The 25,319-nt window shown below is 44.5% G+C and overlaps 1 protein-coding gene across 1 annotated transcript in view; it reads right to left on the bottom strand.

The window, feature by feature from the left end:
* The window catches only part of ALS2CL (ALS2 C-terminal like), a 719,895-nt gene that overhangs the window by 497,842 nt on the left and 196,734 nt on the right, over positions 1 to 25,319 (bottom strand). The window lies entirely within an intron of this gene.

Genomic DNA, 25,319 nt, shown 5'->3' on the forward strand with positions numbered 1-25,319 from the left:
TATGGGAGATAACTGATGTTACTGCACATATTGTAATTATGAGTTTTGTGATAAGTATTGGCAGATCAACCCTGCAGATTTTTATTAGGGGAAACTGCCATTTAGTTACTGCAATATATGGTATTCCTAATCCACTGGTATTTATCACACAGATACATTCTAACTTAGCTGAGACAGGTTTTATGAGCTGTGATAAATATCACATAAATTACAGGACTTGGATTAATGAGGACCTAAGTCACTTGACTCCAGTGTTTTATTGTTGCTACTGCCTATCAGAATAGGTTATTACGTTATCATTTTTCAATGTGATGCCTTTCCGACTAATTCATCAATTTAAAGGATGTAATGACTAATGGCGTGCTGTACACACCCACTTGCACCAGAACAGCAATTTAACCATGCCATACACCTGGTGCTACCTTCCTCGTCTCCTATTACCACACATAAAGTGAGTGTTTGCTTGGTGCTAGCAGAGGGTATTGTGGGCAACGTACTCCTTTATGACCCTTCCATGGCAATAAAGATGTAATGTTGAACACAGACTCCTGAGGCGGAAGCCGGGAGTTTAGGGCAAAGATTGTAATCCTTTTAAAATTTGACCATCAGCCAGCACGATTTTAACTGCTCCTGCTTTTAGCATTTATTAGATTTTTAAAATATCGCTGTATTTGCACATTGTATATCTCATTCTGCTCCCCCCCCTTGCCGCATTTCCCTACCTGCGGGACCTTTCTCGGGGGATCACCGGGGCATCAGGAAGCCGATTTGGGGATTCTGTTGTCCTCCGCCCTCCACCCCTCGCGGCACAAACTACGGGTGCCAACTTTGCTGAGGACGAGGACAGGGCTCTAGTGTTCGGCTGATTGGGGGCTCATACACCATAAAAGAGCAGCTGTTCCCTCGATCTTCAGTTAAACACGGACTCCTGAGGCAGAAGCCGGGAGTTTAGGGCAAAGATTGTAATCCTTTTAAAATTTGACTATCAGCCAGCACGATTTGAACTGCTCCTGCTTTCAGCATTTATTACATTTTTAAAATATCGTTGTATTTGCACGTTGTATATCTCATTCCGCTCCCCCCTTTGCCGCATTTCCCTACCTGCGGGACCTTTGTGGGTTAACATGCTTTTGCAAACAGGTGGGGTTTCAAAGCTTTCCTGAATGCCATCCGGTTGTTATTCTCTCTGAGATCCAGGGGGAGAGAATTCCAAATTCTCGCAGCAGTGTGCGAAAATGAACGGCCGCCCCATCGGGCTTTGTTGATTTTAGTTGTGGTGACTAGATGCAATGCACTGGAGCGGAGGGCTCTAGAAGGAGTATAGGGCACAACTAGGGGGAACAAGATGGCAGGACCTGTTCGATGAAAGGATTTATGCACAATGCACATGGCCTTAAATTGTACTCTTGCAGCCACTGGGAGCCAGTGTAGTTCTTTTAGGGCCTTCTTGGCTGACCGCCAACAAGGAATGTTAAATAGTAATCGAGCAGCGCAGTTTTGAGTGACCTGGAGTCTGTTGGTCACTGCTGCCGGGGCTCCCAGATATAAAGCATTTCCGTAATCCAGGCGGGAGAGTATCAGGGCCTGAACCATGATTCTCCTCGCCTGGAATGGAAGCAAAGGGAGCACCTTCCGGAGCATTCTCATTAGCCCGACACACGTGGATGCCGTTCTGGTGGCCTGGACAGAGAAGTCTAGCACTTTATCGAGCCAGATTCCAAGGCTCTTTATCTGAGGTTTAGGAGGAGAGCCTAGACATGTGGGCCAGATGGAAGCCAGAGTGGTCGGTGCAGGGTTGCCCAGTAGCATAATCTCCGTCTTCTCCCCGTTTAGTCTGAGACAAGAGGATTGCATCCACTTGGCTACTGCCTCTAGACAGGGGCCCAGTGTGTTGGACGACCCCTCAGTGTGGTCCAAAGAGACCACCAATTGCTCAGACCCAGAGTTAATTGGTTGCTTAGCCAGGCAGTTTTTCACCATTTTGCAACACAAAAAAACATGGACGCTTTTTGCCTTCTCTGAGCAGTACACGCTCGCGTCTGTCTGGCGGGAGCATTCTGTGCCCCTCCCCTCCCACACTGCTGCAAGGGGTGATGGTTGACCGGGAAATTTGGCTGGTTGCAGATCCTACCCTTCGCCATTTTCAGGTCCGTAATTTACAGAACCGATGATTCTGGTCCCGAACACACGTAAAATGGCGACTTATTCTCCTGGTAATATCACGCACCTCTTAATGAGGGTTAGTGGTGAGGAAGCACTATGAAAGTATTTGAAGATTATCATTTTTATTATTATTATTCACACTATAATAGGTCAAACATTGCTTTGTTTTTAAAACAGAGATATGCAGATGTGGTTATGGCCTCACAGACCACTTGAGTGAATATTTGAGACAATGGTGGAAAAATATTTTATTTCAAATTATATTTGTTTGATTTTCACCAAATACAAACAGCCTTGAAAATAACAATGCAGTATGTATAAAGTATTTACAGGCTAAAGTATTAAAAACATAATAAATAATGGGACTTATTATTCCTCATTGAGTGTTAAATAAACTTGCTTTAAAGGCAATGCACTCGTTTTATTGATCTCAGAAGAAAGAAAAACAGATGATTTATCCAAGTATTCAAACCTTTTACTTTTGCTCTGCTCACAAATCTGTGCAAAAGACACAGAAATGATGGTATAGCAATTCGGGCTGGACTGTACCCATAGGGAGCAGGGTCAAAACTGATTTGCATATGGCTGGTGAAGAACCGGGGTTTAACCCAGCGGCGTCAGGGGCACGCCTAAGATCTTCGAGTTCACTTGTCTTAGTATACAGAGACACGGAATACTTCTGTAGGGCATCAGAGACCAAGTTTATTAGCTGCATCTAGTAACAGTGATCCTAGAAATACATCACGGTGTAAATTTTCAGGAGACTGCTCATTTTACTAAGGCGAGACGTCTCCTTTTATACCCAATATTCACATTATAAATGTTCACCCACTGCACAAAATTCTAGCCAATAAGGTACATTTTCAAACAAAGGATCACATAACAAAAACTCAATTTACAATATCCCAACCCAAAAGTTAATTATTAGGAATGTCCCAAATTCAATCTCCACAAGCCGGACAAACCTATAATTGAAAGCATAACCCATGTAATGAAGAAACATAAAAAAGAAACAGTAACAGATGCTGAACAAGATAAGGCATGTGCAAGGAAACTAAAAGTTAACGATGTCCTGAACATTGATTGGCAATCTCAGACAAAGATCGATCAGGGAAATTGCCTTTGCAAGGTCAGTTTCAGGTGAAGGGGTCAATTTCTTACAGTTCATTTCAGAGTCAAAAAGAAACCTAGTTAATGTATACATGATCTAAGAAGGCCAGGCCACTTTGTTCGCCAGGCTACCTTCTCAGGCCTACGTGAGGGCAACACAAAATGGTGGCACAGAACAAAATGGAGTCAGACTCGAGAATTACAAAACCTCACTGAGTTTAAACTGGAATGGCATGGGGAGCAAAAGAACGATGGATTTAGGCCCAGATCTCTTTACTGTGGTGCATGTTTGACTTTGTTCAGCATTCTGTCAATCAGTTGTTCTTTTAGCACAAATCTGTGCAGCGGGTGTTGAACCCACTGGCTACTTATGGTACCTAAGTGAACTTTCGACCCACAACTAGTGTTACCTGCTTGCTGCTTCATGCCCTAGTTCATAGTGAGCAACGGTTAAGAGAATAAACTGCTGCTTCCTCAATGCACTTGCTGATTAACCTTGGTAGGATAGACTGTCACCCGCAGTGAGAAATAAAGGTGTTAGGCGTGGCCCAAGTGGCAGCCCTGCAAATCTCATACAAAGGAGCACCCTGCATCTCAGCCATGGATGCCAACATCTCCCTGGTGGACCTCCCCTGGAGCCCCAGAGGAGATGGGAGACCAACCTGCTTGTAGGCCAAAGTCACCAAAGACTTAATCCATCTAGACAAAGATGGCAAAGAAGGCTTTAAACCCTTTTTAGCCAGACCAAAATTAACAAACAGAGAGAACACCAGCCGAAAATCCTGAACTCTAGATAGATAAATCAGACCAGCACACCGAACATCTAGCGTATACCACTCAACCTCCTCCGGAGACTGAGGATCAAGAAAGAACTCCAGGAGGATGACTTCCTGCTGCAAATGAAAAGTCGAATTGGCATTAGGCACAAAACAAGGAACCGACCGCAGAACCAACCAATCCTCAAAAATTTGAAAAAAAGGAGCCCTGCAGGACAAAGAACCTAACTCCCCCAGGCGTCTAGCAGAGCCAATAGCCACCAAGAAAAAATCTTCACAGTCAAAATCTGGAGACCCGCCGACTCCAGGGGCCCCACCGAATGCAAATCTGGGCAAAAACTTGAGGAGCCAGACAATAATCCTGGGAGGACGGAATCACCCTGCTCAACTGAAATGCTTGCACTTTGAGACACCCCGGAATGTACACAGACTTCAGGTGAAAAACCGTCTCCTGTGCCCAAGCAGAAATCAGATCTGAGATTACCGAAAAAGACAAGGCTCTCGTCCCCCCCTGACGATTGAGCTAGGCTTTGGCGGTCATGTTGTCCGTACATACCAACACTGACCTCCCCAGTACAAGATCTGAAAAATGCAGAAGAGCCAGCCACACCACCTGAGGCTCCCTCCAATTGGAGGAGTGACATTCCTGGACTGGAGACCAGAACCCCAGGACCCAGTGGGGCCCCAACCTGTCTCGCTGGCATCTGTAAGTATGACTACAGGATCCACCCGACACAGAGAAGCCCCCTTCTCCATGTTTCCCAGCTGCAGCTACCATCGCAGTTCTTGACGAATTATCTCTGTCAATGACGCCACCCGAGTCACATTCTGAGACTGCGGATTCCAATGAGCTAACAGAAAATGCATCAGGATGTTCAAATGCCATCTCGTCCAAGGAACTATAAACAGAGAAGCAGCCAAATCCCCTTGAACCCTCATCCAGATAGACAGAGGAGGTTGAGACATTGACATGAGCTCCAATATATGGGAACAAAGGGCCAATACCAAGGGGGTGGGCAACAACACTTTCCCCTCCAAAGTCTGGAAATGAGCCCCAATGAACGGCTGATCCTGGGCTGGAACCAGCCTGGACTTCTTCCAATTGACCAGAAACCCATGATCCTGTAACCACTGCAGAACCATCTGAACATGAGTTACCTCTTGCAGAAAGCAAGGTGCAACCACAATCCAATCATCCAGATAAGGCTGAACTGCTATTCCCTGGAGATGAAAAAGGCCTACCAAGGGAACCAGAACCTTGGTAAACACCAGAGAAGCTGATTTTAGCCCAAACGGAAGCACCCGGAACTGGAAGTGTCGGTCCCCTACCGCAAAGTGGAGGAATCTCTGAAAGTCCTTGTGTACCGGAACATGTAGGTATGCATCCTGTAAGTCTATAGTTGAGATGAAATCCCCTGGGGCCACCATCGGAATCAGTTGTTGAAGGGACAGCATCCTGAAATGAATGGTCTTGACCCACCCATTGAGTTTCTTCAAGTCCAGCACTGGTCGATAATCTCCTGAAGGCTTCTGAACCAGAAACCGGACAGAATGAACCCCCTGTTCCTGCTCCTGAGGAGGAACTGGAATTATCGCCCCTTTGGAAAGCAAATCTGTGACACGGTCGAGCAGAGCCTTCCTTTTTTCCAGCCTCCGAGGGATGTGTGTATGGATGCAACCTGAGTCTGGAGGCCAAGAACTGAACTTTATACAATAACCGGTCCGCACAATGTTCACTACCCAGAGATCCGAAATGGAATTCATCCAGACCTTGGAAAAGTGCATAATCCAACCACCCACAGGATAGTCAGGACCGCTGCTTGGAAGATCCAACCTTGGCAGAAAAAGCCTGACCTTTCCCCTTCCTTGGGTGATATTTCCTCTTCCTTGTCGCATAGAATTTTAACTCATCTTACCGTCCAAAGCAGACCTATTCCAGGACCCAGAAGATTTAGAAGCAGAGGATTTAAAGGACCACGTATGCTTCTTATCCTTAGAGGCGTTCTTAATAATATCATCCAGTCATTCACCAAACAGCTTGCACCCATCAAATGGCAACTTTAAGAAAGCACTCGTCACCGAAGTCAGCTTTCCAATCCCGCAACCCCAAATGCCTCTGAGCCATAACCGCAGCACTGGATGCCACTGATGATGCTTTAATCACATCTTCCAAAATATCAGATAACAGCTTGCCTCCAGCTCCATGCTCTCCCAAGTGATCAGAAATGTCCAAGCCCCCCTGCAAGGCATCAGACAAAATCTCAAAATCCTTAACCAAAGACTGAGAAGTCAGGGCTGCATATGGCACTGCTCTCAAAGCGAAATTAGCAGCTGAAAAAGATTTCTTCAAGCTTCCATCAATCTTCCTGTCCACTTGATTCGACTGGGAGCAGTCCTCGCACTCAAAGAAGAACGCCAAATTAGCGGAGCCAAGTTAGTTTCCACCATCACCAAATGTGGAAATTCCTCCCCCTGTTCTAGGAAATAAGCCTTCATCAGAAATCTGGGAACTGGAAATGGTCTGGATCCTTTCACCCTCGAAAAATAGACTCTTTCATCAGAGAGTGAAGAGGCAAAGCTACCCTAGCAGGATTGGAATACTGGCAAAACATTTCCCCCCTGCTCAGGGGAAGGCCTGAGACATGTTTGCAAGGCCACTTATATGGGTGGCACAATCAGTGCTGCAAGCCTACTAGTAGCATTTGATTTACAGGCCCTGGGCACACATGGTGAACTGTACTAGGAACGTACTAGTAAATCAAATATGCCAATCAAGGAAAAAACAATTACCATCACATTTTAGGGAGAGAACGTATGCACTTTAGCACTGGCTAGCAGTGGTAAAGTGCCCAGAGCCCTAAAGCCAAAAGAAGGAAGGTCAGAAAAATCTGAGGAAGGCAAAAAGTTTGGGAACAACCCTGCAAAAAGGGCCAGATCCAACAATAATGGAATAAATTTGCATATGGCCATGTCTGAACTGGGGTGGTGTGGAGTTCAAAAAAACGATGGATTTAGGCCCAGATCTCTGTACTGGAGTGAATGTATGACATTGTTCTGCATTCTGTCCATCACCTGTGGTTTTTGCATTTGTCACCCCGAGTGGGATGGGTATACTCAGACGTGAGTCCCATGCACTCCACACCACTGGATGCAAGCAAGCCAAGCTGAAGACGGCTGAAATGCCAGAAACCGGTCCCCGGAAGCTTGTTTCCTTTCCAGTAAAAGAATTGGCTTGGTAGTTTGGTCTGCCCTGTTCCCATGAAGCACTGGGCCAGGGACAGACTAATTTGCAAGTAGCCAGGTTCTGAGCTGGGATGGTGCAGTGAGCTAAAAAACGGTGATGGATCAAGCCCTGATCTGTTGACTGGGTAGGAGTGTTTTACTTAATTCAGATACTCTGTCCATCACCACCCCCTTTTCTGAATCGTTTTGTCCACCATAACCGTGGAAGGGTATGCTCAGACATGAGTCCCTTGCTCAATGCACCATCAGGATTCAAGCAAGCCGGGCCGAAGACGGTTGTAATGCCAGAAACCGGTCCCCGGAAGCTTGTTTCCTTTCCAGTAAAAGAATTGGCTTGGTAGTTTGGTCTGCCCTGTTCCCATGATGCACCGGGCCAGGGACAGACTAATTTGCATGTAGCCAGGTTCTGAGCTGGGATGTTGCAGTGAGCTAAAAAACGGTGATGGATCAAGCCCTGATCTATTGACTGGGTAGGAGTGTTCTGCTTAATTCAGATACTCTGTCCATCACCACCCCCTTTTCTGAACCCCTGATCAGGCACTGCAGAGGGTTCCAAACCAAGATTCACCCTTATGTGGTCCAATATAAAAGACAACTCCTCATGAGAAACATACTTCCCACTGCAAGCCTGTAACCTTAGGGGTGTACAAGGAGAGAAGGAGCCAATACTGAGGTAAGAACACCAAGGTTTATTAGGTTTTCTTCAAATTTCAGTTCAGACTTTCTCAGGGAGTTCTGTTTTTTTTCCTGCTTTGTCTTCCGTATACTTCTCAGCCCGGTCGGTTTCCGTGGGTCTCACCGTCTCGCCCGGTTGAAAGAAGATAAAGGAAACGTGGCAGTTAGTTCACAGCTCAATTCTAACAAACTAGAAATAGGGCAAGGAGTGAGGGTAACATTTGTGAGGAGGAGTTAAAACAAACAACCGTCACCATCAGCGACCTCAAAAAGAACACTAGCCCGAAGTGTGGATTGGAAAGTGCTCAAAATAAACCGGTGCCCTGGATCGAGGGTCCCTCCCTCTCCCTTCGTTACCCGGTCCCCCCTTTTTTTAATCATAGGAGTTCTTTAAAGTGCTCTCATACCTGGCTGAGCCACGCGTCTTCCTTCGCTTGGCTGGGCGATGCGTGGAGACGATGGCCTCCTGGCTTCTCCCTCGGCGGGTTTTCCGGGTCTCCCTCTCGCTCCGATGTTCCGTTGTATGCTCTCCTCGTCCCGCCCTCTCTGGGTCTTCCCTCCGACTCAGCGTCTTCAGTCCCTTTCTCCTCAAGTCGGTTTCTGCTCCTCGGCTCGATGTCCCCTTGGTTCACCAACTAGTCCGCGTCTTCCTGGTCCGCCTTTTCTTCTGTTGCGGCCAATGAGGATAGGCCGACGACATCTGACGTCAGGGGGGTGGGTTCAAAGCCCGGGAAGTCCAGCCTTCCCTTAAAGGGCCCGGACCAGTCCTGTAGGGGATACGAAGAGTCAGTCATGGGGAACAACATAGGTGACTCCGCGACCCCGTGACAAATCTCCCCCCCTAGCTTTTCCCGTTCGGGGGAAAGTGGATAACGGGACAGGAAGTCAGCATTAGTTTGGTTTGTGCCCTTCCTATGGCGTACTTCAAAGTCATAGGGCTGGAGTTAAAGAAACCAGCGCAAGATACGAGCATTCTTTCCCTTGTTCTGTTGCAACCAGGTCAATGGGGCATGATCTGTAAATAAAGTGAAGTGGCGACCTTCAGGGAATAACGGAGCTTATCAATGCTCCACTTGACCGCCAGGCACTCTTTTTCAATCGTCCAGTATGCAACTTCTCTAGGAAATAGCTTCCGACTCTGATACAAGATGGGCTTTTTTCTACCTTTGTTGTCCAGTTGTGACAATACCGCCCCTAGTCCTACGCCTGATGCATCTGTTTGTAGGAAGAACGGTTTCTCGAAGTCGAGGGTCATTAAGACTGGAGTGGAGGATAGGATGTCCTTAAGGTGTTGGAAGGCTGTGCAAGCCTGAGGAGAGGGGTTTTTAAAGTACAAAGAAGTAGCGGTCTTTTTTAGCATTTCAGTTAGGGGAGCAGAGACTGAAGCAAAGTGCGAAACGAAGCGGCGATAATATCCGACCAGTCCCAGGAAAGCCCTAAGATCTCTTCTGGTGGTAGGAAAGACCTGTGACTGGATGGCTTTTATCTTTTCCTGCTGTGGAAACAGATGACCTTCTCCCAGAACGTAACCTAGATATTTAACTTATGTAAATGCCATTCGTGATTTTTTCGCATTTATATGTAACCCGGCCTTTTGTAAGGCCCCTAGTATTTGTTCCAGGTGGTAAAGGTGGGCTTCCCAGGTGGAACTGTGAACAACTATGTCGTCCAAGTAGGCAGCTGCGAACTGGGTGTATGGGGCTAAGAGGGTATCCATGAGACGCTGAAACATCGCAGGAGCCCCATGCAGGCCAAAAGGGAGAACAGTAAAATGGAATAACCCATCAGGTGTCAAAAAGGCGGTCTTTTCCTGATCTTAGGGAAGAAGGGGCACTTGCCAATAGCCCTTGGTGAGGTCAATTGTTGTTATATATTGGGCCTCACCAAGGCGCTCGATAAGTTCGTCCACTCTCGGTAGGGGATACCCATCCTGTTTGGAGACTTTGTTAACAGCACGGAAGTCAATACAAAACCTAGTACTTCCGTCCGGTTTCGGCTCTAAAACTTCTGGAGACGACCAATTGCTTTTGGAGGGCACTATTATGCCTGCTTCTAACATTTTTTCCACTTTTGCTTTCAACAGCATCCTTCGTGCCTCGGGGAAGCGATAGGGCTTTTGTTCTACTGTTACTTACCACTAACGTCGTTCTACCAGGCTGATCCGAAAAGATGTGATGATGTTTCAGGAGTATGTCCTGTACTTCTTTTTTCATACCTTCAGTAAGATCGGGGTTTAGGACCTTCTGATCCACTGTATGTTGGACGGACGTGGCGACAGATACTGATTGACATGTACGTGGAGGGGGGCCCAACCATTTTTTCAAGATGTTAATGTGGTATATCTGGGTTCTAGAGGGTGAAAGTTTGAGCACATAGTTGGTTTTCCTATTTTCCGGACCACAAGGAAGGGTCCTTGCCACTCCTTGCGGAGTTTGTGAGTGGATGTGGGTAAGAGGACACGGGCCCAATCACCGATGGCCAGTTCTCTCCATTTTTTTCCTTTGTCATAAAAGGTTTTCTGCTTAACTTGGGCCTTCTCAAGGGTCTCATATGAGAGCGTCCTTAGCTTATGCAAACAGGTTTTTAGCTGTTCTGAGTATTCCAAAAGTTCTTGGGCGTCCTGGGTCCCCACTCTTTCCCAGCTATCTATAGTGATCTCTAACATGGTGCGGGGTTTTCTCCCAAAAAGGAGTTCAAAGGGGGATGCCCCTAGGCTGCTCTGAATTTGGCTTCTTAGAACAAACAACGCTAACGGAAGCAATTGGTCCCAGCGTTTCCCATCTCCGGTTAGAAGTTTCTTTAGTGTGGTTTTCAGGAGCCCATTATACCGTTTGACTAAACCATCGGTTTGGGGGTGGTAAACCGAGGTGCGAAGGTGTTTGATATTTAAAAGGGCACATACCTGTTTCATAAGACGAGAAACAAAAGGTGTTCCTTGGTCTGTGACCAATTCTTTGGGGAACCCCATTCTCGTAAATAATTCTACAAGTCTTTGGGAGATAGCTGTCGTTGTGGCAGCCCTTAAAGGGAATGCTTCTGGATCACGTGTAGCGTAATCCACGACAACCATGACATATTGGTAACCCCCTGTTGATTTAGGAAGAGGTCACACTATGTCAACTCCAATCCTGTCAAAGGGCTTCCCTATGATCAGGAGGGGTACTAAGGGCACTTTAGGAGATATGTAGGTATTGCTCTTCTGGCAAATGGAACACTCTTGACAATACCGTTTCACCTGTGCATACACCCCAGGCCAAAAGAAGTGTTGGACGATCAAGTCAGTAGTTTGTTCAGCTCCTGAGTGCCCTGCCAGGAGATGGGCATGAGCATAAAACAAGACTTGATCACGAAAAGCGGTGGGCACAACCAGTTGGGGAGATGCTTGGTCATGGCCCAGTCTATATAAGAGCCGTTTTTTTTCCACAAAAGCTGGGTAGATGTGATTTCCCCAGGTTTTGTTATCCTGGACATCGTTTAGTTGGGCGGTTCGAAAGTTGAAATCTGTTGCCCATGGTTCTGACACCAACAACCCAGACCTCCTTGTATCTATTTGCTTACTCCTTTGTAATGCTTCAGTCATTAGGGTGGAAAAACACACATTGTCAGTACCTTTGATAAGGGGTTCAGGCAATTCAGGGAGTACTCCTAATTCGCATTGCACTTGTGTGCCTTCTTTCGTTGAAATGGTTACCATGGCTAAAGGATAGGTTCGAATTTCCCTATGTACACATTTTATCCTGACTGTACGACCTAACAAAAGAGAAGGGTTTGGAATTAAGCTTTTCCAGACTACTGAATGGCAACACCCTGAATCTAATAAGGCCTGGGTGTTCTGGTCATTGAGAAATACACTTACGTAAAAGGTGGGACCAGTTTCTTGAGGCGTACATGATGGCACAGGGCAGGTATCCCACTTCCATTGGCTCTTCTTCTTTATCTTTCTTTTTACGACAATACCTCGCAATATGCCCCCATTCCCCACACTCATTACATTTGGGACCAGTCATAACAGGAGGTTCGAGCTTAGGGGGACGGAGTTTAAAAGGAGGTTCTGTCGGGGTTTTGGTTATTTTCTTTTCTATTTTCACAGGTGTTTTATTGGTGTTGTTTCTTTCAGCTTCTCGGAAGTTAGGACGGTATTGGGCTCTGGCATAAGAATTAGCCATTTCTATTGCATGTTCCAATGTTAGCCCTGCATGCTGCTTAAGCCATCTTTGAGTCCCGTATGGTAGGGATTCAAGAAATTGCTCAAGGTATATCTTGCTCATAACGTCTTCCATAGTCGAATCCTGCGGTTTCAACCATCTGTCAGCTGCATCTTTTAACTTGTAAAACAAGGTTTTGGGTGTGTCGTTTGGAAGTCCTTTTTCTTCTGGGAATCGGAATCTATGGCTCTCATGGTCGACCCCAAGCTTGTCTAAAACGAATTGTTTCACATGTCCATAGGTCGCTGTACTGTCTTTGTTGGCCAGCTGATACGCCACTTGTTCCTCTCCTGATAGAAGAGGAGCGAGATAGAAGGGCCATCTTTCTCCCGGCCATGCACTGGCTCTAGCAGCCCTTTCAAGATTCAGAAAGAACGATAGGGGATCATCACCCGCTACATACTTTTGAAGAGGCACCACGGCTCCTTTAGGGGCAGCGGCGCGGGTTTGTCCGAGGGCTACTAAGAGCTGGTTTTGTCCTTCGGCTAGTTTAGTCATATTATCGGCTTGCTGTTGTATGGAGGCCGTAAACGCGGCTCTATCACTGTCTGCTTGATCAGTGGACTGCCCTATAGCCCATCTTGACAGACAGAAGTCTCCTATCTGGCTCGCCACTTGTAATCTTAGGGGTGTACAAGAAGAGAAGGAGGCAATACTGAGGTATAGAACACCAAGTTTTATTAGATTTTCTTCAAATTTCAGTTCAAACTTTCTCAGGGAGTTCTGTTTTCTTCCTGATTTGTCTTCCATATACTTCTCAGCCCGGTCGGTTTCCGTGGGTCTCACCGTCTCGCCCGGTTGAAAGAAGAGAAAGGAAACGTGGCAGTTAGTTCACTGCTCAATTCTAACAAACTGGAAATGGGGCAAGGAGTGAGGGTAACATTTGTGAGGAGGAGTTAAAACAAACAATCGACATCATCAGCGACCTCAAAAAGAACACTAGCCCGAAATGTGGAGTGGAAAGTGCTCAAAATAAACCGGTGCCCTGGATCGACGGTCCCTCCCTCTTCCTTCGTTACCCGGTCCCCCCTTTTTTTAATAGTAGAAGTTCTTTAAAGCGCCCCCGTACCTGGCTGAGCCACGCATCTTCCTGCGCGTGGCTGGGCGATGCGTTAGGACGGTGGCCTCCTGGCTTCTCCCTCGGCGGGTCTTCCGGGTCTCCCTCTCGCTCCGACGTTCCATTGTCTGCTCTCCTCGTCCCGGCTTCTCTGGGTCTTCCCTCTCACTCAGCGTCTTCAGCCCCTTTCTCCTGAAGTCGGTTTCTGCTCCTCGGCTCGATGTCGCCTCGGTTCACCAACAACTCTGCGTCTTCCTGGTCCGCCTTTTCTTCTGTTGTGGCCAATGAGGATAGGCCGACGAAATCTGACGTCAGGGGGTTGGGTTCAAAGTCCGGGAAGTCCAGGCTTCCCTTAAAGGGCCCGGACCTGTCCTGTAGGGGAGACGGAGAGTCACTCACGGGGAACAACATAGGTGACTCCAAGACCCCATGACACAGCCTTAAGCATAGAGGAAGACAAATCAGAGTCTGAGTCAGTCTCTCCGGGCGTGACCAAATGCTTAGCTTTAGACTTTTTCTTAGCTGCCGCATTGGCCAGCACCATTGGCGCAATCGCCTCATTGATCATCGCCAGCACCACCGTAGCTGAAAGCAAGCCATTGCCACCAACAGACTGGGTAGCCTGCCCAGCCTCCAGCTCACTCCCTGAATCCGACTCAATTCGCAGTCTCTTCTCTGCATGGTGGCCTTCCATGGTTGCCAATGTATTTTCAAAACCAAGAATGCAGGTAGCTTAAATACTGCTGAAAGCATTGATATGGCCCCTGAAACCCAATCAGAAGGCAGGGAGGAAAACCAACAACCAATGAGAACAGGGCCAGACTATAGGTCAGGAACCAACCAATCACAAAAGTACAGCACAGTTATACATTGTATAAAACCGATTGTCCTACCTGAAGTGGCTGTTTTGCCAGCAGAAAGGAGCACCGCATTCCAACAGGCTGTCATGCACTGCAGACTCAGAGGCACAGCACTCCCATAAACCACACTGGAAGGGATGAAAGCATGCAGCATCAAGCTGCCTCTGCGCCATTATGTCAGAGCGACAGACAGAGCACCGCTTTGAAGTGCCCTGACATGTCCTCAGGAGCTCCATAGCCCAAGGAGTCCCTCTGAGTCAGGCCTCACGGCCAGGCCGATTCACATGGCACTTTTCCAACCCTGAATCAGTGCATAGCTCTGACGTGTGCAGGCCAGGGCCGGACTGGCCATAGCGGGCACCGGGCAATCCCCTGGTGCGCCGCCAAGGAAAAGGAGCCGGTAAGACAGAAGAACCAGCTCTAATTAACCCGTGCTGGAGCGAGCACCCCGCACTCACCCATTTGTGTCTACAGACATGACAGAACAGGAGTTGCGAGGGGGCGTGAACATTTTATAAGGGTAGAGGGTGTGTCTATGAGGCACAGGGGCCTCGCAATATAATGGAAATGAGCGAGAGGGACGAGGAGGTAATGAAGAACTCGCAGTTAGACAGCATCATTGCATCTTGAAGGCCTATTTTGTTTATAACACAATTCCGTCAGACAGCAGACCCTCTCATCTCAAATTATTTTCACAAATGACATGTGCTCATGTGTCGATTTGAAAGGGCCATTGTTAACAGCAAGGGAGCAGTGGTAACCTGTGCTTTTTGTTTGAATATTGTTTTTAATTTTGCGACTAGCAGTAAGGAGAGCAAAGCTAGAGCACAGATCAAAGTGAGAAATTCCCAAGGATGACCTGAGTTGCTGACCCAATTGCGGCATTCTGTTTGTAAGTGGAAAGGTTCAAGTGTTGCATTTTTGTTTGCGGATCAATCGAGAACCTTCACGGTCAGGAGTACGTGTACTTGGACCTACTGATGTCTCTTAGGCTTGCTTTTATGGTCATTCATGTTTTTTGCCCTAGGGAGGGGCTTGCAAGTGTCCTATTTGGATTGACTGAAGCCATGCTGTGTTCGACTTGGGTTGACCTGGGTGTAGACAGTTAGGAAAGGTGGATGCAGAAAAGGTCACTATTTTTATACCAACCACTTTCATTCAAAAAGTGCATATCAAATAGATGTTTCAACAAAATAAAATCAAGTAATACCTAATGACTGGGAAAATAATGCAGGATGGGCCCATGGGGTCATAATAGTTGGTGTGATGCTGGTGCTGTTAGCCTCTTAACAAGAGAGGAGCTTTGTGGGGGTTCTCAAAGCATTTCTCTGAGGATGTGTTGGGGTAAGATACCTAAGAGATAATCCTTTGTGAGCATGAACGTGCTCCCCTAACATCAGCATTCCAGAGTTTGTGGACACAGTGCTATATTTTGTTAAAGGTTGGCCAGTCCACTGACCAGCAGGTGCAACTATATGCCCTGTCATATTGTACTATAGAATGTTATGATATCTGACGATGTGTATTAAACATCTGAATAGCTTTTCAAATCATTATTTATTCACTCCTGCATTTTTGTTGTGTTTACTTGTCAAAAAAGTATCTGCTTGCATCTTCTGAAGAGCGTTCTTGTGCACAGCCAAATGAAATTTCTGAGTAGACAAATGTGGGAAATTTCCTAGTGACTTGTAAGGCAAACGTTTGCTTATATATAAATAAAATATGACTCTCAGTTTGATCCCTAGAGGATACTTATAATGGGGGGAGTTCATTTTTTGTTGGGGGTTGCTCGTATTTCAGTGTAAAATGCCTGAAGTTAGAGTCTGGCCAGTTGCTCCACATCTCAGCTTCTTGAGGCCAGGCAAGCGCAAACCTTTGCTTTGCTTGAAGGACCTGTGTGAGAGAGGGATTTTGCAGATATGAATAGGAGAAACAGAAGCTACTAACTTTGAGAGGCACCACATGTCACAAGATTGTGGTGTGGATTGTTCATTTTTAGGTCTCGCTTAGGCAGAACTTGTGCTGTCCGCCCATCTTTTGCATTGGCTTACATCCTAAATGCTGCATTCTGATTGGTGTTCAGCTTGTTAGTCCCTCCTCCTGACCGCCATCTTGTCATTTGTATCCTTCCCCGGCTATTGGCCCCTTTTACGCCAACACTATTTTCTGCCCTGTGTTCCCCCCAGCCCCCTCCAGCAGTTCCAACTTTTTGCACCCCCCTCACCCACTCCCACTCCCGTTCGTGCCTTCTTAAAAGCCACACTCACATTTGTAATGCATTATGTCTTGCGTAAATGCGAGTTGTATAGCATTGCAAATGCTTGTTTTAAAGTAGTGCGCATTGTGCGCGAAGACTAGAAGTCAGCGTCTCTCCCCTCAGTGTGGGCGGGGCTTCCGTGCACCAAGGACAGCCCCGCACATTGGTCCTGTTCTCCTGTCCCTATTGCCGCTGTTTGCCCTCTGCTGCCTTAGAACGTTGAATGTCATGCACTCGTAGTGCGCTAGCATCATGAACTGAATGCTACCACGCTTCCGAAGGTGAAGCTCATGCGCTTCACACTTACTTCCGGGTAGGACAGGTTCACGGTAGGCAGGTTGGCTGCAGTGCGCATGCCCGTCGTTTTGACATCCGCTCAGAGAACAACAGAATGGCGGCGCCCGTGCCATGCAGTCTGCCATTAGAGGTGATGGGGAGGAAGAGCGCATGGACTCTCCTGCGGACGCCCATCACTAAGGTAAGGTTTCATTGCACACAAACTGCACCACAAAGCAAGGGCGAGGATGGAAGAAGCTAATTGTAAATCTCCTTCACAGTCATTTCTCTGCCGTTTGATCTCTGAGCCACTGGCAATGTTTCCGAACTCAACGCTATAATAGTTACTCACATAATGTATAATCTCTACAAATGGGCCGATGTTTTCTTTTAAACTATTAAAGTATGCGGAGCAGTTCTAATGGCAGAGAAATTACTGCACAGTAAGAGCGCGGGAACTTCTAATTAGTTAACAAGTAGTGACTTTCTTTTGATTGATCGCAAAGCAAAACAGATTGATTACCAAGCCATGCGATCAATCAAAAGAAAGTCACTACCCGGAAGTAAGTGTGATGCGCATGATCACCTTGGGAAGCGTGGCAGCACTCTGCCTTGTTTACTAATGGTATGGTTGAGCTTGGCAGTTGCTGACGTTTAGATTTCTTTGCATTTTTAGCTCATTAGATATTTGTGGCTACCTTGTTAGTTGACATTTCACATTTTTGGGCAAATATCCTGAAGACCACTTTTAACTAATATAACTATTCGCCAAGCAGTAGTAATATGCAGTGTATAGCAAATTAATTCATAACCGTTGCCTTGCCTGAAGTCTGCTAAGCGTAGGTTATGTGAGATAGAGATGTACTCTGATTGTGTTGTGATGGGGCTCGTCTTATGGTTAAGCTTGATGTGTCCGGAAGAGGCGAGATGGAGTCCCAAGTCCTATGCTTCTGTAAGGATAAAAATAAAACGTTGCAGCTGGTATTAGTTGTAATAGTTAGATGCTGCACTTGAAGACCAAAGGAAAATATGCTCCTTTTGTTTAGCTTCTATTTTCGTATAGGATAATAGATGTGGAAGGGCTTGTGGTACCATGTAAACCTGTTGTAATGTGGTTGTTTGGAGGCTTGTCTGGGAATCGTTGCCCATAGGTGGTCCAACTAGTGGTAACTGTAAACATGCAAGGTGGCCGCTCCATTTGTAGGTCTGGTTTAGCTGTGCATCTGTCATACATTGTGATCATCGAAGGCCCTGCTTTTATATTAAAACAGAGCTTTGGACTACACCATTCCCCGCTGAAAGGCAATATTTCTCTACATGTTTTCCTATACCTAGCGTGTCACACCGTTTGGTGCTTGCTTTCCCTCCATATTAAACAATAGTAGATGTTTCAGCACCTAGGCTAATGTGCTGTATAGCTAAATACATATAAGGCCCCAAAGGCGAGACTGATGCATTGCAAATGCTTGTTTGTTTTTGTGTTCTATTTTTGAGATAAAAGGATAATCATAGGAGGACTTTCTTTGAGATACCCGATACTAAAAAAAGGAAGTGTATGATAACGCTGAGGTGAATGGCGTTTTAGGTAACATTCAGGTCAGGTAGAATGGCAAGGCAGACTAGATAATAAATTGTGAATGACCGATAAGAAAAGCGTAAACAGTAAATTGTGAGAGCTGATAAGGAAGAGTTAGTGTTCTGTATGAAACTTCAGTCTCATAAACTAGCCGGAGACTCTTGATCATATTAGACATGTATTGACAATTTAACAAACTGAAGGGAGAATGGTACAACTTTGGCCAGGGATGCTCACCCACCTAGGACACGCAGCACACACTATATGAACTTTACAGGTATCTTTCAACACCAACTGAACAGAAAAGCAAGAACCAGGAAAGCAAGTTGGTCTGGAGTTGTCTGACAGCCTTTTGGCTTTATCAATGCTTTTTTTGCAATGCTTTTTGAAAAACCTTGTTCTTGGGGATGCTTCTTCCTGTTCACATTGGCTTAAAGCAAAAACATAATCTGGCCTCAAGAAGCATGCATTACACTAGCAAAATGCCATGACTCATAGTGAAGAATGACGTAGTAACAGCCCAATAGATGAAGAGTGCTGACTAAAAGCCCCATAAATATAATATAAATACATTAGTGAAATCAAACTGAGTACACATAATCACGGGACAGATTAAACATTGTCCCGTGTTTAGTCCACAAGCATTGCAGGGGCTTATGTTAACAATTATTGCAAGTATTCATCCTCACTCACTATCTTTCTTTGTCGCTCTAGTGACGAGAAGATGCAAGATGCAAGCCATTGAAGCTAACTTGTCGACTTTCAAAACAAAGTTTGATTGAGTCAAAGATTCCTTTTGACATTCATGTCATTCTTCTTTCCAGGTTCATCCAGCAGTCCTTCAAGAACCCTCATCAGTTTAAATCATCTATCTGGTCCATGCACTAAGGAGATACATTTTCGATTTCTTCTAACTCATGATGTCTCCCTTGAATATCAAATTAACAGTCAACTTGTTCGGTTTTTAAATCTCCTGTGAAAAATCCTTCCCTACATCCCAAACTCCATCCATGCTATTGTGGCTAGATCCTGTATTCCCTTTCACCTCAGACCTAGGAATGCATTGCTTCTAAGCCTGCCCATTCAGTAGTTAAACAGACTGAAACACGTACAAACTGTTACCATCTGTCTTGTAAAGCAAATGAGAAAATGTGACTATGTAACCTGTTTCAAAGATTAACCGTACACCAGAAGTATTCTTCTTAGATTTATTCTTTACTTAAACACTCTTCAGACAGCAAGGAGAAGTAGACACAACCATCAACAGGCAGCTCTCCCTCTAAACTTCCCTCTCATTCTTAACATTCCTATGACATCAAATAGAACCCTGGAAATATCTCAAGCAGTGCTCGAGACTAATACACAACACATCCCCCTTTCTTCCAAAAAAAGGAAAAGAAGTAGTAACAAAAATGTAAAATAAACAAAATAGAATTTTATAATAAATTGTGAAGAACAATGATACACAATTTAAAGTAGCTATTACAACACTATAAACAAACATAATTTAGTCGTAGATGTGGGTAATATAATCTTCAAACTTGTTAGGCTTAGTGCACACGCGTTTAGCTCAAGACACTTCCCCCGCACCAACACTTTTTAAAAACATTTAGACTAGAACTTCCAGGACCCAATTCACCAGGTCTCAATTCACCACTGTGAGTGCTAGACGATTGAATAGGGATACTAATAGTGTCATTAGATGAACACAAATCATTTATATCCTCATCAACCCAGTCATAACTATGCTTTTGCTTGTCACCGGTAATAGATTCATCAATGTGTCCTTTATATAAAGCAATTCTGTTTGCATTCCAAACTTTACCATCATTCAAAAGAGCAGAGTTGCAAAGTACTTCAAGGGGGACAGAATATTTGCTTTCTCCCTTCCGCACAAGTCTCCCTTTTTTCACTTTTACAAAATCACCTACTTGTAACTTAATTTTGCTTCTTTTACTTAAGTCAGTATGTTTCTCTACTAAGATAGTTTGTTTATTCTCTAAAGATTGGTATACAACATTTACTGCCCATGAAATAATTTCTGCACACTTCAACCAACCCATGTTGTCTTTTGTGCGAGCAGATCTTCCCCTCATAAGAACAAAAGGAGAATGATTAGTCGATACACACTTAGTGATTCTATATGCACTCACCATTTTCCTTAACTCATCTTCCCAATCATAATCATTGGTGAGAGCTAGCTCTATGATGTTTTTAATCACTCTGTTGAAGAGCTCATCACTTCCATTCCCTGCGGGATGATATAGACAAGTGGTTCTATGTACAATGCCAGTCTCTTTGATAAATGTTTTAAATTGTTCACCAACAAATTATCCACCATTGTCAGAAATTAGATCCTTTGGAAGACCTTCTCTTGCAAAAACTTCCCCTAACATTTTTAATAAATTCTCAGAATCTGCTCTCTCAACAATTTTATACTCAAGCCATTTTGAAAAATGGTCTATTATAACAAAAATGTATTTGGTTATACCATCCAAAGTTCTGACAGGACCAAAAATATCCACTCCTATTCTCTCCCATGGCATACCACGAACCACAATAGGATGCAAAGTAGGTTTGACCGTGACTAAGCTCTTGTCTGAGTTGATACATTCTACACAGTCACAAACCACTCTATGTCTCTGTCAACTCCAGGCCACCAATATGACTGTTTGATTCTACATATATTTTTAACAATTCCCAGGTGGCCCTCATGACATAAATTGATGACACACTCACGAAAGGTTCTTGGGGAAATTAGTTTACCGTTCCGTTCAATAACTTTATTTTGGCCACTGGGGCCATCAAAGTACAGGTAGCAGTAAAACAGATATTATACATTTGTAATTTAAAATTTGGATTTCTCAAATTCATATATTGGAACAATGGTAATCCGCTGGACACACAAGAATTAAAAATCTCATAGACAAGTAAAAAGCTTTGTGATACAATCTTCAGCCCATTAAAAGAAGATAAAAGCAGCTAACTAAAGGAGGGCTGAGCTCTAAAATTAGTACAAATCTAAAAATATGGGACTAAAATAATAAACCCAAAACATGGATACAACTGATAAACCTGACTAATTTCAGTGCATTTCTACTTCCCGGAATGTTCTACTTTAAGATAGCTCGTCGGATGTGCCACATGCAATTTAAAAATCGGTATACAGCAAAGACTATTGGTGAATGGGTGTTGTACTTTAAAACTCTGTAGGCCTCTACACAGCACACAAAGCCCAGGTTCTTACAAAGTTTGATTAATCATCGCTTGCGCAGCAGCCGATAGGCTGGGCAGAGGAACAGGACATGTATTTTAGATTCCACCTTATAATTACATGCTGGACAATCACTCTTTGGATCTTTAACCCATTTGCTGGTAATCGCTAGTAATAGGAGGGTCCCTAATCTAAATTGCAAATATAATTTCCTGGCCAGTGGGGTTGAATAAAATCCAGAAAATGTTCCTTGCTATATGTGTTTTTAACTAACAAAAACTCAGCTGTCAGATGGCCACATGTGACACTTTTTGTTCTAGGGACATTAAATTAAATTGTCTGTAGCATTTAATTAATTCTAACCTGGAAATCATAGCACATGATAGTTTAGGAGTTCTCCAGAGGCCCGACTTGCCTAACTTAAAGGCAAGATCCCTTATGTGCCAAAGACAAGGGGTTTTCTTGGTGAAACAGATGGTCAGGAGCTCATTTAACTTAGCCCTTTAGACGGACAACTCTGGAGTAACCCATAGCCTCCTCCAGAATGTTTAAGGTCGCAGGGCAATCTCTTCATCAAGGGGCCTGATGCCCATGTCCATACGAATGGGAATATGAGGGTACTACGGGGTAGGCCAACAAGCTGCTGCAAGAAGTTGTTCTAGACCTTTGTTAGGTTGGTGGTAGAGCAATGCCCCCACAACTCCACCCCGTATAGCGTGGCACCCCTTGCGTGTGCTTTGTAGACTTCCACCACAGGGGTGGCTGGTTTAAAAACAGAGCTTCTGTACATTTTCATTATACTGCCCACTGTCTGGGTTAGCCTGAGTCTTGGTTTGGCCAGCTGGGGCCCTCATTCAAAATGCTCTCACAGGGTAACTCACAGATAGTCAAATATCTTTACTCTTTCTAGAGGAGTACCATTTAGAGAAGGGTTTGGCCTAGTCGTGTTGGGGGGATTGAAGACCATGTATTTAGTTTTAGTTAAAGTTGATCTCCAGCCCTCACAACTTACAAAAATTGGCAAAGCCATCAACAGAGCGCTGGATACCCATTGATGTTTTTGAAAGTAACAGGGTGTCATCAGCAGACATCAGCGCATGTTTATAAGGTGGTTAACAAGACCGTTAATAAAAAAACAAAATAAGGTAGGGGCTAAAACACATCCCTGCCAGACCCCCTTTTGAACCGGGAAATGGGAAGTAAGTATAAGTTTCCCATATTTTCCACACGTACTTGGGCAAAATTTCCCAGGTGGAGCCTCTCTATAACTTTGAGAAGGTAGGGTGGAATTCCAAGATCACTCAGATTCCTTCAGGAGTTTCTTCTTAGGGAATTAGTTCACCACCTCTGAGTAAAAGTCCATGTTCAAATGAGAGTTCATTTCTAACGTCCCAGAATGGTAGCAACTCACCAGATAAGCTTGTCTTATCAGGCCAGGCCTTCAAAGTGTAGTCACTCACCTTAAGTAAAATGTCATCTTTGGCTACACTGCTAATCCAGTCATCATGTTTAATGCAGGATAATTCATTGCTAAAGATACCTGCCACCAACCAATCGTCTAATTCACACTTTAGATTCTCACGAATGGGTAAAGGGCACCTACTCAGAAAATCTGCAATTCTGTTCCTGATCCCTGGTACGAATACCATGTCATACACAAAGTTTAGTAACTGAACTGAAAAATGAGAAATCCTAGGTGACATATTATTCATGCTATGAGATGTGAGTACTTTGGTAAGTGGTTTATGATCCGTCCTCAAGGGGACTCTCGTGCCCCATACATATTGTCTAAAGTGCTGTAGCCCCCAAACACACCGTAACCGTACACAGGAAGTATTCTTCTTAGATTTATTCTTTACTTAAACCCTCTTCAGACAGCAAGGAGAAGTAGACATAACCATCAACAGGCAGCTCTCCCTCTACACTGCCCCCACATTCTTACCTTTCCTATGACATCAAATAGGACACTGGAAATGTCTCAAGCAGTGCTCAAGACTAATTGACAACATTACCAAGGCATTTACAAGCACTACAGAGATTGCCTATTCAGCAACACCTTTATAAAGGTGTGCATTATTCATAGTGCTGTCTCCAGCTTTGGCCCCTTTAGATCGTTTAGTAAATATTCACCACCTATGCTTCCTCATCAACACTATAGTTTGTAGTACAATTCACCATTTCACAAAGATGTAATTTGGGGGAGAGTCTTAGACCATAAACTGTTGTCTTTTTCAATTTTGTCTTTTTTAATTGAGTGTCCCGAGAATCACAGATCATTAGGACTCCTCAAGACACAGGAAACACATACGTGTTGATGATTTCAGCCTAGGCTTCTTTACTATATTTTAGGGTTGAGCCAACTATAGGCACCAAGAACCCTGAGGCTATTATTTTGCTCAATAAGTACTTCAACCAATCAAACAAACAATCAATCTCAGTCCGGCATCCTTCTGGAAAGATACATCATCATCAAAAATGAAATGTTCAGCTGCAGAGGAAGTATTATTGTAATAATCAAGTCTATAGAAATTGGATGATATGTATGCCACCTGTGTAATTATATACCACCCTCAAATAAAGCTGATTAAATACTTTACTTCCGTTCTCCTCAATTTCGCACTGTTTTTATGCCCACATTTTTTGACTCATCATTTAAGTGAACTCAACATCTCAGTAAATGATTCCCGAAACTCCTATGTGAAAAAATATTCGAGAAGATTGATAACCTGATTTATGGTAGTGAAGACTGAAGCATGGACCTTGTATGCTTCAAAGTTCAAAATCTCTTCATCTCTGAGAGTGAGTCTCTTTTTTTGCCAAATCACTCTCCGATCTATTTCTACATGCCTGACAAATTCAACCTAATTAGATAACTAAGCGGCATACTAGCAGAGCCAGCTAGGCAGGGAACCTGAAAACTAAACTGAGCAGATACTGGCATACATATACCCTCCACTATAGCTCCTTCAGACATCTTAGATTACCTTATCAAGCAATGACCTTAGCTCTTGACACAATGGCTCCCCATTACAAAAGAAGATGTGAAATAAACAAAGGCAAGTCAAATGGTTTTCAGAAAAGCTTTGGTTCCTTAATAGAATGGGGAAAAATACTCAAAGGTAAACAATAATGGTGGTTACCTGGTGATGGAACTGTGTGCCCTAAACATGATGATGGTTATAAATTGCCCACCCACCAGCAGAGTGAAAAATGTTTGCTTCAGTCACATATGACAGAAATTCGTCAAAAGAACCACTGTTTCACAATATCATTATAGCCCCTCCTGAGACAACAGTGACACCATCATATTCAGTATGCAATGAACTGGTAGTCTGCTTAATCACAAAATTACTCTGGATCCATCTCACCCAGTTGGTCTCTGAAACTGGATTCATCGGACCCAACCCACTCACAGACCAAACCAAGCAGAAGAACTGGAGCTATAAATCATACAAAAGATCACACTGGTGGCATCCATCTAGCTGTACCGCTCAAAATATAAAGTAGACCTGGAAGAAATAAACCACACAAAGGTATTGCCCACTCAAAACCTCATCACAGTCTGTTCACCTTTCCCATGTGTGTACTGGTCAAGTTATGCTGCCTGGAACAGTGTTTTACCTCAAGATCCTTAACCATCATTCTTAATCCTCAGTAGCAATGTCATGCCAGGAATGTACCAACATTTTCTATCCTCATTGGTGTCTGAGATATTACTACTCTACTCAGTATGCAAGTGCTCTCTATTTTTGATCTTTTTGTCACAGGTTCACTTAATGTTATGAATAATATAACGGATATGCATACCTCACAAATTCTGGTTTTAAAGTTTTGACTTATGTCTGATACATCTATTCATCTTGTCAAACAGCAAGCACTTTTGTACTGTAGATTAAGTTAACAAAAT

Source organism: Lissotriton vulgaris, chromosome 10 (assembly GCF_964263255.1).
Source record: "Lissotriton vulgaris chromosome 10, aLisVul1.2, whole genome shotgun sequence".
Taxonomy (NCBI): domain Eukaryota; kingdom Metazoa; phylum Chordata; class Amphibia; order Caudata; family Salamandridae; genus Lissotriton; species Lissotriton vulgaris.